Source organism: Ascidia mentula, chromosome 2, assembly GCF_947561715.1.
Source record: "Ascidia mentula chromosome 2, kaAscMent1.1, whole genome shotgun sequence".
Classification (NCBI taxonomy): domain Eukaryota; kingdom Metazoa; phylum Chordata; class Ascidiacea; order Phlebobranchia; family Ascidiidae; genus Ascidia; species Ascidia mentula.
In genome coordinates, this window is record NC_138567.1 from 5,331,493 (window position 1) to 5,341,852 (window position 10,360).

A 10,360-nucleotide genomic window follows, 5' to 3' on the forward strand; every position below is an offset into this window, starting at 1 on the left:
CTTACCCCTTTCTCATCAGCAACACAGCAATAAAAATGATTGCCACAACCAACACTGGGCCAAGGGTTATTGCTGCAATCATTGATTCTTTTCCATCAATAAACTGAATGGCCTCATTGTGGGGGACTTTATTTGCAGTGGTTAATGTGCCTGAATCGACTGTTCCGTTTGCAGGTTGAAGTTGGGATGATGAATTTGTAACAAAGTTAGTCATAGTACTTTGGCGCCCTTGTGTGGTTGTTTGTTCTGGATTAAATTGTTTGATATAAGTTGTATTATTTATTCTTGATTTATTGTTGATCGACCATATGACTTGCCTGTTAATATAGCGTCGGTCGTCGTTGTCATCGGTTGGACAAGGTTGTTTTTGCTGCACGGAAAAACTGCGTACGATAGAACTGTGTATGTGTTTTTCATTTGAGAAGTCATCATTGGTGGCCAAGTCTTGCTTTGTACAGTAACGACTCTCTTGTTGCGACAAGCATCCCACATTGAAATTCCTGTTGCACAAGTTGTTTCGTTTCCCATGTTCCGTTTAACGTAAAAACCACACCAGGGGTTTGGTTCTGTGCTTGAATACTTTTCTATGTCTTGGTATGTAATTTCTTTCTCTAAAAATGTGTATTTAGCGTTGATGTTTGGAATAAAAACATGTGAATTAACTTTGGTTTACCGTCTGGTAACGTAACGGTTGTTGAGCCTCTCCAACTATTATCCATTTTGTAATGTAGACTAAACGTAATTGCCACTATTGCATCATTTTTAATGTCTTTTGCACCAAGCATCCACACGCAAGATTCCAAATTATTGTGTGGTGCACTGTACACCAGGTAACCAAAAAATCCTGCGGCGTTTCGCGGACATGCTGCTCCCGTTGTACTCCATAAAATAACTGCAATAACAATTGTATTGTTAGTAAAATTACAATGTTCTGCTTTAAAATTGAACTTTTCTACCGAAGGTAATAAGTTGCTGTTGTGACATCATTATTCAAATATTTCGTGTTTCCCAAATCCTGGTAAGAAAAAGCAGCTAAGAATTTATAAAAATCTATCAACAAAATAAACCACGGTTTCAAATCAAAACCGAATCCATTGTTGATTGTGAAAAAAAGCAACTACGCATATGAACAAAATGCAACAGATATAAAATGGCATGGCGCACCAATAAAACCATAAAGGTTGTCGAGTCAGGCGCCCATGTAAAGGCGATCTGACGAAGAATAACCGTCTGCTGTAAAATCGCAGCAAGTCGCACCGTAGGCGGTGATGGGTTGCAACAAGCCGCATATTTCAACTATAATGCAACAGGTTTCCACCCAAAATGTCTGGGTCCTACTATGTAGTAATGTTGCTTGCAATCCAATTGATAAACTGACGTATGCGAAGTGCAATATACCTAATTTTACACCATGTTTTATACTTTTACTCTGTTCAGTACAACTGTTTTCCGAACACACACCAAAGTTTTAGCTTCACAGCAGAATAGATGGCTGCGTGTCACCCATCCATAACGTCCTGTTTGGCCCCAATGTATTTACTGCTTCTTCTAACTTAAGCAAAGTTTAACCATTCTCTCTGCAACAATTTCCCATCCAATGACTGCCTTTTGACCTATCGTGAATACATTCTAAATACAAATCTATACTATATCAGTTAACGAGAACCACCTAACGACCACCTTTCCTCAACCGTTTGTGTTATTATGCGCTAATGTAGGCACAGAAACTACTAAGTAACTGTGGACAAATTTATACACGACAACAAATTTATACACGACGGTTCGCATCTATAGTTGTTTTTCTTTAAAACACCACAGTGCTCTTTAAAGCGAACAGAAAAGCGTAATGCCCTATAGTTCGCATAAATAACATACATAATTTCTACATCATGTGTGTTCTTATAAAATGGCCCAACCTCATTCAGATACAAGCAAACTTTATCCAATTTCTCCGCAGAGAAAATAACTGTACTATTCCTAGACTTATCCCAACGTTTCGGACATTTCAACGCAAATCTTCAGTTGATTACGCTCATACTTTATCAATGATTCAATTTGCAGAATGGCAGCCTTTGCTGAAAAAGCTCAAACCCTTCCGCCAACCCTCTCTTACTGAACCCGTGAAGATCATTAGTCTTGTCACTTTATGTTGCTTGCGCTTACACTCTCAGCATATCCTGATAATAACGTGGTACTAAACAGGTCATAGAATATTCGCATATGTAAATAGCAGTAAAAGGTCTCATCCAAACGAAAATAAATGTGGAGTCTATGAATAACAAATGACATGTTGTTTGCTCTGGACAAAAAAAAAACGAAAAATCTCAGCTGTCCAACTGACCCCCCACAAAAAATTCGCATGTCGTGTTGTTTGTGTTGTTATTGATTGGAACCTGTCTTGTCTGCTTCCACGCGCGCACGCATTTCACACGAGAGGTAGATCACGCGCCACTAGATAGAGAAATCGTATATGGTACCAAATAATAACTCTATTTCATTTTTCCCTGGTGAATGGTACTCTGTATCAGCAAAATGTTATGTTTGAATTCGAACGAATGCAAAAGACTTTATAGTCGTCCATACTCTCTAAGTTTTTACCTATTAGTTATCAATGAAAGCCCGAATCTATATTTCGGAATAGTTCATTGCAACGAAATGCGAAAAAGCCCCCCAGCAGTATTATTTGACCGTGTTCTCCGTATTGTGCGTCTAAATCCACATTTTCTATCACAAGATGCATTTTATTGTAAGGCAATCACAGTTCATGACTGAGGCTAAATACACATGACATAGATTTTCGAAGCATCCATGTTTTTTCAATCCATGTAAATCAAACATGCGTAATAAATACACGAAAGGCAAGCACGACAATGGTTTCGCAAGGACAAAAAACTCACCGCCAAGTTTGTTTTGTTAATAAGACGTTCGTTTCCGTCTGCAACTAATAACATTTCGTCACCTATAAGTAATATTTTAACACTTAGAAGAAATAAGAATACATGAATCGTAATTACATCCCTGAGTGTATACAGTCACGTGTTTAAATATAGATGTCTTATCAGCAGAGAATCATAAATAACAATTTGACAATAAAAAAGCGCTTGGTTTCTGGCATATGGAATGCACATCCTTAAGTAAAGCACGACATTTCAGCTCATATGGTAAAGCTCATTGTTGACAGTTTGTTTGGTTTGACCCGAGTGATAGATTTGGTTGTCAACCATTTCTCTTTCCTGTTCAGCCAAGGCGAGGTTACCGCTCAATCCTGTATTATAGTTGTGGGTTTTATGAAGGTGTTCCTCACCATCTGGTGATTTTTCCTTCTTTGATCTACAAGACATAGCACGTTTTTTTTGTTGACTTCATAACATCACAGCAAATCAGTGTATTAGATGCATGCCACTATATTTCATACTTTGTGCAACCTCTAGTTTAACCTATGGTTTCTAAATTTGTATGGGTCCGTGGACTACATGGTCAATATAGTAAACTCTGTGGATCCCCATCTCCTGCAAATGTTTTGACAACCTTTTTGGTGATCTACGTATGCAAAAAGACCTTCTTCACTTAAAATAACACTGATTGAAAAAGTCCTGTGTGCCCCAGCGATATATGGGTACTTTAAGGTACAGTAACCCGCGGTTGAGAAGCCCTGTACAAACCCCTTTCTGGGTAGCAACACAGCAATTCCTTGTATTGTTGTTACACAAAAGATATATTGCAAACTTCTAACCTGTTTCTGATCAGTAACACAGCAATAATAATGATTGTCATAACTAGCAGTAAACCGAGAGTTATTGCTGCAATCATTGAGTCGTTCTCTCTTTCTTTTCTCGTAATGAGTGATTTGTTGCTCTGTGTTGTTACGACAGTTGTTGTGTGGGATACGTTTGCAGGTATGGCCGAAACGTTTGTTCGTTCTGAAACAAATTGGTTCAAATATTGTGAGTCAAGTTATTTATTACCGAATCGTTTGGTTCGTTTTAAGGTTTCTCGAATTAATTTGATTTGTAAGGAAATAATTTGTATTCACTGAGCTACTTGCCTGTTGGTATCACAGCGTTCATTGTTGTTGTTGGTTTTATAAGGTTGTCTGTACATGGAATAACTGCATACGTTAGATCTGTGTGTGTGTTTTTCATGTGAGAGGTCATGCGAGGTGGCCATGTTTTGCTTACCACCGAGACGTGCTGGTTGCGACAAGCGTCTTTTACTGCAATTCCTGGTGCGCAAGTTGTTTCGTTTCCCAAGTTCTGTTTAACGTACAAACCACACCAGGGGTTTGGTTCGCTGGGCGTAGGACTTGTTATGGCATCTCCAATTATTGTTTTCCCTGAAATGTTGAAATAATAAATGAGATGTAATATTGACGAAGAAAACACTTAATTACCTTTTGGTAGCGTAACGACTGCTGAAGCTTCCTTCCCGTTACTGATGTTATAATGTCTTGAGAATTTAATAGCTACCATTACGTCGCTTTTAATGTCTTTTGCTCCGAGCACCCATACACAGGTTTGTATGCTATATTTCAGTTCCCAATACCGTATGTAGCCAAACAACCCTGTGGCGTTTCGTGGACATTTTGCTTCCGTTGAGCTCCACAAAAAAATAACTGCAAAAACGATTGTATTGTTACACATCTGCAGCGTTGTAACGAAGTTATTTTATCCTACCGAAAGTAATAAGCCAAATTTGTGCAAACATCGGTCAACTGTTTGAGTTGCTTAAAACCTAAACATCGAAGAATTGACCTTTATACACAAGAAAGAGAAAGAAAATTTTAACACGCCATGATTTCAACGACAGCAATACAACAGAATTCTGAAGAAAGAAATTACCCAACGAATTGGTAAACTGACATTCTTTACGGTAGTATTGCCATTACTTAGGGCCCACAAAAGTAAATGCAGCAAGTGAGGCGCACGGCCAATACAACTCTATATGGGGAACCCATAGATATCAAGGGGGGAGTTAAATGGTAAAGACTAAGTTACCACCACTATGTGCTGTTCTACACGCTGCAGAAAATTTGGATTCAATAATTCATGCGTCTCTAGATAACAAGACATAATTCGAGTTGAATGGTGCAAAAACAAGAAGGAAACGTCATGAACAAAGTGTTACTCACTGCACGTGTACACAGTAATTGTACATTATTTACTAAATATGTACAAAATTGTTGACAGGGTTTTTTTCAGATTATTTATAACATAGGATGTGTAAATATACCGTAGTCACATATTTATAAGTTAATTAGGGTCTCTACTAGACATAAATCACGGATGTATTTATGCAGGAAAGTATGGGTCTAACACAGCACGACTAACTTAACTACCATACGACAAAGGTTTCTAACTGTATCATGCACATGTGTCCACAACTACACCTGGCATATGCAACCCAAAACTTCAACTGCAAAACGGATATGACTTTTCTAAGATATCGACACAGCACAAGACAAGGCATTTAACTCCATGTACTGCTTTGTTTTGGCAGGTACACTAGCAAAAAAGTTATAAAAACGGTGTATGTCAGAAAGAGTTGACCTTCTATATTAAATTTCCTGGTAGTTGCAAACAAAAGACCCTACGCTGTCTTCCTCTGCGTACTTCCGTTGAATGATTTCTCCTAGCTCAGCAGGTTGATGATAGTCTATAGGGCATACGATCTATTCAATGATTGATGCGGTTTTTATGCTTATACAGAAAGCTACAGCCTTAGCAGCATGTTACTTTCACAGCATATAGCCTAGTCTTTAAAGTGTGAAACTATACATACTCGTTCTTATGGTTTGTATGTTGCGGCACAACTGAAACAAAAAGTACAAACAACGAAGTATTAGGCAAATTGACGCATGGTTTCGGTGATGCAGTTTCTTTCGTCGACGTGAAAATGGCAATCGTAAGAATTACGTCAGTTGCAATATTTTCCTGGCCAAGTATCCATGTACATTTGTCATGATGATACTTGTGGTATTCTATTGAACCATTATTGTTGACGACATCACCCGGACATCAATCACAAACTCCACAAACAAAAATAAACCAGAGAAAATTTTGTTTGTTGGAGCAAGAGAAATACATGCTTATAAATACAGGTCGATACTATCCCTTACCACAAAGAACTAAGATGATGTAGTTCGCTGTATCTTGCATCGCACTTTTATGTATTAAACACAGCAAAAAAAAAACGATTCGATTAACATGCCTTTTATATACAGCTATCATACGATGTCCTATTTTCGCAAAATATGTTCATCGAACACACTAAACATTTTCATTAGTCAAATCTTTTGTAAATGCATTGATAATCAACAAGATGATAACGTAGCACACGATTAACGCATGCCTAGAAAGATTTGTTATGTGTTGCAATATAATGCGCAAAAGAAGTGATACATCGTATAAATGTTGGCTGTTTAGAAAGTTATAGAAATGTAAAACAAGTAAGATGCCCTATTTCAAGAATGTTGATCAACATACAATGCTGTTATTCCCAAATAAAATATCACGTGTAGTCATCTGACCAAATAAATCTTTCAGTCGCGGAAAAATGCACAATAATATGAATCACAGTTAGAGCCACATAATTTACTGGGAATGTGCAATGATGCTTTATCATATCATATCGCGGGTCGAGCAACCCTTGCTTGCCATGGGATTGTGTTTAAACATAAAGAGACAACAACGACATTTCAGCTCATATGGTAAAGCTCATTGTGGACAGTTTGTTTACTTTGACCCGAGTCATAAATTTGGTTGTCAACCATTTCTCTTTCCTGATCAGCCAAGGCATAAGGATTTTCGTGGTTAGCGTTGGTTCCCGTTGTTCGGTCGTGGGTTTCAGGCAGCTGTTCATTGCCTGGCAGATTTTTCTTTTTTGATCTACAAAACATTTGTTTACCGTTGGTCCTCGCATGATTGGTAAAATTGCAACGTTTATTTCGATATTTCGTCGTTTTATTTGGATTGTTGATTTAAACTTTGCAAACCTCTAACCTCATTTTCATCAGTAACACAGCAATAATAATGATAGCCACAACCAACAATGAGCCAAGAGTTATTTCTGCAATCATTGCTGCTTTTCCATCATTAATCTGAATGGCAGCATTGAAGGTTTCTGTCTTTGCAGTGGTTGATGTGCCTGAATCGACTGTTCCGTTTGCAGGTAGAAGTTGGGATGATGAATTTGTAACAAAGTGAGTCATGGTACTTTGGCCCCCTTGTGTGGTTGTTTGTTCTGGATTAAATTGTTTGATACAAGTTGTATTATTTATTCTTGATTTATTGTTGATCAACCATATGACTTGCCTGTTGATACCGCTTCGGTCTTCGTTGTTGTCGGTTGGATAAGATTGTCTTTGCTGCACGGAAAAACTGCGTATGATAGAACTGTGTATGTGTATTTCATTTTGAAGATGAAGATTGGTGGCCAAGTCTTGCTTTCTACAGTATAGACCTTCTGGTTGCGACAAGCATCCAACATTGGAATTCTTGTTCCACAAGTTGTTTCGTTTCCCATGTTTCGTTTGACGTACAAACCACACCATGGGTTTGGTTCTGTACTTGAAAACATTTTTATATCTTGGTATGTAATTTCCTTCTCTAAAAATGTGTGATTGGCGTTGATGTTTTTAATAAAACCACGTAAGTTAACTTTGGTTTACCGTCAGCCAATATAACGTTTGATGTGCTTTCCCAACCAATTTTGTAATGTAAGCTAAACGTAATTGCCACTATTGCATCATTTTTTATATCTTTTGCACCAAGCATCCACACACAAGTTTCCAAATTATTTTCTGGGGAAAGGTACAGCAGAGAACCAAACAATCCTGTGGCGTTTTGTGGACATGCTGCTCCCGCTGTGTTCCATAAAATAACTGCAATAACAATTGCATTGTTACAAAACTGTAGTATTTTGCTTTGACATTGAGCTTTTTTACCGAAAGTAATAAGTTGCTGTTGTGACATCATTACTCAAATAATTCGTCTTTCCCCAATCCTGGCAGGAAAAATCATCTAAAAATTTAAAAAAATCTATCAACAAAATAAACCATGATTTCTATAATGCAACAGGTTTCCATCTCAGAAACGTTGGTCCTACGATGTAGTAATATTGTTTGCCATCCAATTTATAAACTGACAAATTCGAAGTGCAATATACTTATTTTTACACCTCTGGCGGTGCAGATTTGTTTATCCATTCTCACGCACCCAAAATTGGTTTGGCCCCAATGTCTTTACTACTTCCGCTAACTCCAGCAAAGTTCAACCCTTCTCTCTGCAACGATTTCCGAGACTATGACTGTTTTTCGACCTATCGTGAGTTCAGGGCACCCAACTTCACCTTCGTGGTATGACTAATCTGTGTATGTTGCCATATCATTGCCTTGGACAAATACATTTATATAGCGATACCGACTCAATGCCAACAAAAGCTTTATCGATTCGTATTCAGGCGATTGGAATCAAAACTAGGCGCAATATTCGACAACTACTTAATTTGGTTAAATTTTGTTCCTTTTAGGTACTTTGACACAATACAATTTCAACATTCTACCAACATTGCGCAGGTAGAGATTTTACCTGTACGAATGATCTGAAAACATTCTAAATACGAGGCTTTTACAGCACTATACTATATCAACTAGAAACACCTAACGACCACCTTCCTCAACCGTTTTGTGGTATTATGAAACGAAGCACAAGCATGCGATGCCCTAATGTAGGCACAGAAAATGTAGTACTTAGTGACTGTGGACAAATTTATACCTGGCGAGAATAACGGTTAACATTTAAAGTTGTTTTTCTTTAACACAAAACAATGTCGCTAAAAGCGAAAAGATATGCTTAATGTCCTATAGTTCGCATAAACAAAATACATACTTTCTACATCATGTGTGTTCTTAAAAATGGCCCCACCTCATTCAGATGCATGCAAACAAACTTGATTAAATTTCTCCGCAGAGAAAATAACTGTACTGTTCCTAGACTTATCCCAACGTTTCGGACATTTCAATGCAAATCTTCAGTTGATTACGCTCATTCTTTATCAATGATTCAATTTGCAGAATGGCAGCCTTTGCTGAAAGAGCTCAAACCCTTCCGCCAACCCTCTCTTACTGAACCCGTGAAGACCATTAGTCTTGTCACTTTGTGTTGCTTGCGCTTATACTCACAGCATATGCTAATAACGTGGTACTAAACTGGTCATAGAATATTTGCATATGTAAATAGCAGTAAAATTTTCGGTAATAAAACACCACCCCTATATACAATGCTTTTTGTCACCAACCACTCTACAATGGATTATTTCGATTTGCTGAAGGTCTCATCCAAACGAAAATAAATGTAGAATCTATAAATAACAAATGACATTTTGTTTGCTCTGGACAATAAAAAAACGAAAAATCATAGCTGTCCAACTGACTCAAAAAAACTATAGGCATGTCGTGTTGTTTGTGTTGCTATTGATTGGAACCTGTCTTGTCTACTTCCACGCTTGCACGCATTTCACACGAGAGGTAGATCACGCGCCACTAGATAGAGAAATCGTATATGGTACCAAATAATAACTCTATTTCATCTTTCCCTGGTGAATGGTACTCTCTATCAGCTAAATGTTATGTTTGAATTCGACCGAATGCAAAAGACTTTATAATCGTCCATACTCTCTAAGTTTTTACCTATTAGTTATCAATGAAAGCCCGAATCTATATTTCGGAATAGTTCATTGCAACGAAATGCGAAAAAGGCCCCCAGCAGTATTATTTGACCGTGTTCTCCGTATTGTGCGTCTAAATCCACATTTTCTATCACATATATCACAAGATGCATTTTATTGTAAGGCAATCACAGTTTATGACTGAGGCTAAACACACATGACATAGATTTTCGAAGCATCCATGTTTTTTCAATCCATGTAAATCAAACATGCGTAATAAATACATGAAAGGCAAGCACGACAATGGTTTCGCAAGGACAAAAAACTCACCGCCAAGTTTGTTTTGTTAATAAGACGTTCGTTTCCGTCTGCAACTAATAACATTTCGTCACCTATAAGTAATATTTTAACACTTAAATAAAAATACATGAATCGTAACTGCATCCCTGAGTGTATACAGTCACGTGTTTAAATATAGATGTCTCATCAGCAGAGAATCATAAATAACAATTTGACAATAAAAAAGCGCTTGGTTTCTGGCATATGGAATGCACATCCTTTAGTAAAGCACGACATTTCAGCTCATATGGTAAAGCTCATTGTTGACGGTTTGTTTGGTTTGACCCGAGTGATAGATTTGGTTGTCAACCATTTCTCTTTCCTGTTCAGCCAAGGCGAGGTTACCGCTCAATCCTGT

At 37.6% G+C, this 10,360-nt stretch overlaps 1 long non-coding RNA gene across 1 annotated transcript; it reads right to left on the reverse strand.

Moving 5' to 3' along the window:
* Positions 1 to 3,077: 3,077 nt before the first annotated feature.
* LOC145890587 (uncharacterized) lies at positions 3,078 to 3,846 on the reverse strand. Its single transcript, XR_014399564.1, has 2 exons — positions 3,734 to 3,846; positions 3,078 to 3,330 (listed from the first exon to the last, which is right to left on the reverse strand). It is a non-coding gene; the product is annotated as an uncharacterized LOC145890587 (long non-coding RNA).
* Positions 3,847 to 10,360: the final 6,514 nt, after the last annotated feature.